A 6,589-nucleotide genomic window follows, 5' to 3' on the forward strand; every position below is an offset into this window, starting at 1 on the left:
TACAGACACAAGCCCAAAAACAGTCAAAAGCTGCTCTGCAAGAATGCAGAGCCGAGACCTGGCTCCTTTATTGAACACGAATTTTCTCATCTGCGAAACCGAAACAGCTGCTACCGCAAATGGGGATGGTGAGGATTAAAGAATGTAAGAGCTCAAAATTCAAGGTTTCTCCCATGGTAAGGGATTCCTGAACATTTCCATATTTCCTTCTTCCCTCCTCTCCTTCTCACTAAAGACACTGGATTTGGCCAAGCGCGGTGGCTCAAGCCTGTAATCCCAGCACTTTGGGAGGCCGAGGTGGGCGGATCACGAGGTCAAGAGATCAAGACCATCCTGGCCAACATGGAGAAATCCCGTCTCTACTAAAAAATACAAAAATTAGCTGGGCGTGGTGGTGGGCGCCTGTAGTCCCAGCTACTCACGAGGCTGAGGCAGAAGAATTGCTTGAACCCAGGAGGAGGAGATCACAGTGAGCCAAGATTGCACCACTGCACTCCAGCCTGGCGCCTGGTGACAGAGCAAGACTCTGTCTCAAAAACAACAACAACAACAAAAAACCAAAAAACGAAAAGCACTGATTTATTAATTCACATGTCGAAGACAGCAATGCTTAAGAAACCAGTGATAGTGACAGTTTTTTCACACAACGTATTCTCTCCCTGACTTACAGCCCTCAAAATACGGACTGTCAGAAACATTTATAGCACTCATAAAAAGCACAGATGATATGAAAATTAAGTTTTAGAAATGGTGGAAATGCATATGAATTTTGCTTTTACAGATTTATTCATATGCTGAACCTAGGGATGCCCAAATGGCTAAAGCTCAAAATCTATCTTCACACAAGGATTATGAGAATTGCCAAATACACAGAACAAAATATGCCATGCTGACAACACTGTCCAGTGTTTGATTCCGTTCTGTTGTTTCCCATATCTGCCATTAGAACTGCTGACCAGCCTTTTTTTTTTTAGTTGGAGTCTCGCTCTGTTGCCCAGGCTGGAGTGCAGTGGCCTGATCTCAGCTCACTGCAACGTCTGCCTCCCAGGTTCAAGTGATTCTCCTACCTCAGATTCCTGAGTAGCACAGGCATACACCACCACGCCCGACTGATTTTTGTATTTTTAGTAGAGGAAGGGTTTCGCTATGTCGGCCAGGCTAGTCTCGAACTCTTGACCTCAAGTGACCCACCCTCCTTGGCCTCCCAAAGTTCTGGGATTACGGGCGTGAGCCACTGCACCTGGCCCAGTATTTTTAAGACTACTAATTATTGCAGTAGTTAATGATTTGCTTAGAAGCTCTGATTTTCACAATATAAACTGATAACTAAGGTACTGTTTTGGAATATTAAGAAACCTCAGATGCTTGTTCCTGAAAAGTGCTTTTGCTCTGAATTGGCATCCTGCTTCTAATGTATTAATGCTGTGATGGGGTGAATTATTTCACACCACTGAGCCCAGGTTCCCCTATCAGGAGCTATCTGTTATCCATTAGGCCTGCTAGTAACTAATAGCCACTTCTGATGCTCAGCACGAAGTTTTCAACAGATGGAGCTTTTCTCAACCGGCAGTGGCGAGACCTTCTCAGGAACAGATAAAAAGCTCAGGATCTCCACACCTTTCTCTGTAGGCTGAATTTTAGTCTAACCCCTCAGATAGCCAGCTATCTCACTTCAGGTCATTGAAGGCAATCCCAGCCTGCAGACAATGCTATATGGCTAAAATAAATCCCCATTCCATGTTTTATGTCACACCAGCCAGCCCTGTATTATAGGATGAGTATATTGCTAGGGACCCAAAGTGCTTTGGATTTCTTTTTTTTGGGGGGATTTTTTAGTATTTGCATTATACTTACCATTTGAGCATCTGAAATTTAAAAATCTGAAATTCAAAATGCTCTGAAATCTATAGCTCACTGCAACCTTGACCTGGGCAGGCAGGCTCAGGTGATCCTCCTGCCTCACCTCCCTTACCTGTGCTTACAGGCATGTGCCACGGAGACGAGCTAACTTTTTTACCTTTTGTAGAAATGGGGTCCCACCATGTTGCTCAGGCTGGCCTCAAACTCCTGGCCTCAAGCGATCCTCCCACCTTGGCCTCCGTAAGTGCTGGGATTACAGTCATGAGCCACTGTGCATGGCCAATAATTTTCAATAGATATTTTTAGCATGACTTATACGACAAGCCTGGTGCCAATTCTGAGATACAGTGAGCAAGACACAGCACTTACCTAGAGGACCTCGAGATACAAAAGAGCCAGACAAAGACAATTCTCATCCAGGGTGACTGGTGCCACCGCGGGGGAAGTGCCAGGTGTTCTGAGAGATCATAGGAGAGGCACTTAGCCCAGGTAGGGGAGGCATGTGGGGCAGAAGTCAACTAAGTTTTCTCAGAGGAAGTGACTGCCAAGCTGAGCCCTGAAAAATAAAGGTGGGGGAGGGCTATCCCTGGCAGGGAAAACAGCACTTAGGGGAAACAGCGTTCCAGGAGCATGGGGTCAGGCTGACTCCAGTGGAGTGAGAGTCGGGGACAGCCACAGTCAGATGAGGCCTGAGGTCCACAAGCCTGGCAGCCACTTTGGGAACTTGAACTTGGTCCCCAAGACACTGGGGAACCATTTATGGATTTCAAGTGACACCGTGATATGATCTGTATTTTAGGACAATGACTGTGACTACTGAGAAAAAAGTACAGAGCCACAGAACTCAGCTAGGAAGCTCTGGGAGGGAGGCAACCAAGGGTTCTGGGGCCTGAATAAGGTAGTGCAAGGTGGGAAAGGTCGGCGATGCTGAGCGGTGTTTTGAAGGTGGAATTCACAGGTCCTGGTGACTGACTGGAAGGAGAAGGAAAGGAAAAGGGTAATTGGCAAGTTTCTAGTTTGGGCAACTGAAGGCACCTTGCGCCATTCACAGACACCATAAAGAGATGGGCACCCGGAAGAAAAGAGGAAGCAAGAGGCGGGGAGTTCTGCCGCCGAGTGTGAAATGCCCATGAACGTCCGAATGGCGATGTCCAACAGGTGGCTGGCTGGACACGTGGGTCTGGAGTTCAGGAGAGATCAGAGTTGACTACAGTTGTGGGGCATCACTCTCAAACACCTGAGGACCAGTGAACCTCATCTTGGCTGTGTGTCAATCACTTTTGGAGCTTTTATTAAAAACCGTGTTTCTGGCTGGGCGCAGTGGCTAACGCCTGTAATCCCAGCACTTTGGGAGGCCGAGGCAGGCAGATCATGAGGTCAGTAGATCGAGACTATCCTAACATGGTGAAGCCCCGTCTCTACTACAAATACAAAAAATTAGCCGGCCGTGGTGACACATGCCTGTAATCCCTGCTATTTGGGAGGCTGAGGCAGCAGGAGAATCACTCGAACCCAGGAGGCAGAGGTTGCAGTGAGCCTGGGTGACACAGCAAGACTGTCTAAAAAAACAAAACAAAACAAAAAACTGTTTCTTTCCTTACCAAGTATGTCCATGATTTTTCCTTACTTCTGCTAGGAGTGGCAGGAGAGGACAAGACACTGTAAGTGGAGTAGAGGTAAAATTCACTGAGACTGAGCTTCTGTTTTTGCAGAGCATTTCAAAGAATGACGTAAGCCCCAGAGGAGGTATACTTTTCCCAAGTGTCAACCAAATAATTTCTGGTCGGATCTGTAGTACCTCTTCTCTCACACCAAGTTTCCAAGCCCGCTTCACTGGGGCAAACTTCAAACTGGCATTTCAAAGTCTAAGAACAGTTTAACCATCAATTAACTGCTTATTCAAACCCTCGGACTGTCATTTCAGTTATTTACAGGACTTGTCATTGTCTGTTAACTTCTGACGAACTGTTCTCCCGACTGGAGAAATGGGGTCTTTGGCAAGAACTGATTTTCTCTTTATTTGGTTTATACACTGGCTAATTTCATGACCTTAACGTTTGTATTGCTACCATTCTAGGTCAGAAACAGTAACAGGTGAAGGACTTGCTAATCTTTACAAACTCTTTCCTCCCCCTCTAGCTTTCATGACATTTTACAATTAGTTTATAAATATGGTAATACTCTGAACTTCACACCTCTCAGGAAACAGCGGTACAAGAAATCATTCAAGGGCTGAAATACATAAAAGCAAAAACATCAAGAATGGGGCCCACTGGTTTCCTGAAGATCAAGTATTTGTGATGTGGAATCTCAGCTCACCTAAACCCAGAATTTAGATTTTTTTAATCTGCATTTTGTTGATAAATGAACCATTATCTTGGTCTCTATCAAGAAATGTAGACTTTAAAAATACACATTTTTGATCCACTACCAAACCTAAAGTAATATTTATAACATGTACATAGCGTCTATTTCTCATTCATCCTTTTTTTTTTTTTGAAGAGAGGATCTCACTGTTGCCCAGGCTGGAGTGGAGTGACACAATCACAGCTCACTGCAAGCCTCAACCTCCTGGGCTCAAGCAATCCTCCCACCTCAGCCTCCTGAGTACCTAGGATCACAGCCACGTGCCACCATGTCTGACTAATTTTTTGTAGAGACAGGGTTTTGCCATGTTGCCTGGGCTGGTCTTGAACTCCTGAGCTCAAGCAATCCTCCTGCCTTGGCCTCCCCAAGTGCTAGGATTACAAACCTGAGTCACTGCACCTGGCTCCCGTTTTTCTGAGACAGGATGTTGCTCTGTCACCCAGGCTAGAAGGCAGTGGCGCAATCCTAACTCACTGCAGCCTTGACCTCCTGGGCTCAAGCAATCCTCCCTCCATCGGCTTCCATACAGCTGGAATTACAGGTGTGCACTACCATGCCTGGTTAATATTTTTAATTTTTGTAGAGATGGAGTCTTGCTATATTGCCCAGGTTGGTCTCGAATTCCTGGGCTCAAGCAATCATTCAGATCATTCACCCACTCCTAATCCTGTTTTTTACCCTGAACCATAATTCACTAATAGCAACTGTAGAATTAAAAGGTCCTTAGAGAACACCTCGTGCAGCCCCTTGGCTTGACACATGAGACAGCTGAAGCTCAAAAGCATCATGTCCCCCAGGCTGCGAAGCAACAGAATCCAGTCCGCCTGCCTGGTGCTTCTGGCTGCACTGGGGAAGGAAGGCTGGAGCCATTGTAAGGCTTCGAGGATTTCAGCATTCGTTCCCGTCTCCTCCCAGACGAGGAGATACTGATGGGAAACAGCTCTGTCTCCCTCCTGCATCAACCACCAGCCTCCTCCTCAAACACAGAGAAAGTGGAGCCACCAGATGGGGGTTTCCTCACTTTGTACTTCTAACTGATCTCTCCTCACCCCTTCTCCCATCTTCATTTTCTGTCATCAACATCTGGGTTTTGTAAGCTCTTTCCAAGGTTCACTCTCCCATCTGAGTGACTAACGTACTTCCCTTCTCTCACTCTGGGAGGGAATACGTCCCACTATTCCATTATTCATCTGCTCCCTCCTATCTCTACTATTTCCCTTTGACCCCTCTCTATTCCCAAGCTAAGCCAACAGTCCTATGATCCTATCTCCTCCTCAGAAACTGCCCTTTGCTTTCTTCATCATAAAGTTTATTCAGAAAAGCCAACACTTCCTTATTCTCATCGACCCACACAATCTTATCCAGGATCGCTCTTTCACTCCTACAGAAAATGCTCTTATAAAGATCAGCACTGATCTGACTGCCATATTCCAAAGCTTCTCGATTCATCTCGTGTCAGGATTGGTCACCTCCTCCAACTTTTGGGGGTTCTGTGATACCATCATTCACCCCGAGCTGCTCTTCTGCTCAACCTTCAAATGTGCTTCACTGTTATGTGAATGAGTTTCTTCTTTGCCCATGGTCCATTCTTTAAACATCATATCAATATATAATGCACGGCCGTGATCGTTTTACTTCCACTCCAGACCCTTCCCCTGGTTCCTAGTTCTAATAAGTGTGCCACAGAAGTCCCTCAGACATTTCCTATTCAATGCTCTCAAAGTTGAAATCCCCCCCTTTGCTCCTACCACCCCATTTCTTCTCCTGTCCTCTTTTAACTAATGTCATCAATACATGTATTTAGGTCTCGTGCACGCACACACACACACACACACACACACACAAATACACATGCCTTCCTCCTAAGTCACTTTCTGACCAGCTTACTTCCGCTTTCTCATTCCTATCCTGGCCCACCCTTACCAAACCCAGGGTGACAGTCCAGGGCATGACCTAGCTCCTCGCTTAGAGAACTGATTGATCTTCTCCAGTACTCTCTCCTCACCAGATGGCCTGTCTAAAATATACATCTTAAATCACCTCCCTGTTTAAAAGAAGTAAAGCCCCAAAGGTATCCCGCTGACTACATGATAAAGTGTGACCCCTGGAAGGGCACACACATTTCAATTAGGTTCAGTACTAACCTACATTTTCAGTCTTCTATGTATCCATTCTGTTTTCCAGGCATGTGGAACGCTCAGTTTCTTCTGGATCCACTTTCACAGGTGTCCCCACTGCCGTTCCCATCAGGGCACACTCCGCGTCCCTCCTGCACTTCCTGAGCACTCAATCCGTCAGCACCCTCCTGCCACTACCTGGAGGCAACGCTCTGAAGGCTACAGTCCTGAGGCATTCACGAATG

This window comes from Callithrix jacchus, chromosome 13 (assembly GCF_049354715.1).
Source record: "Callithrix jacchus isolate 240 chromosome 13, calJac240_pri, whole genome shotgun sequence".
Lineage (NCBI taxonomy): Eukaryota > Metazoa > Chordata > Mammalia > Primates > Cebidae > Callithrix > Callithrix jacchus.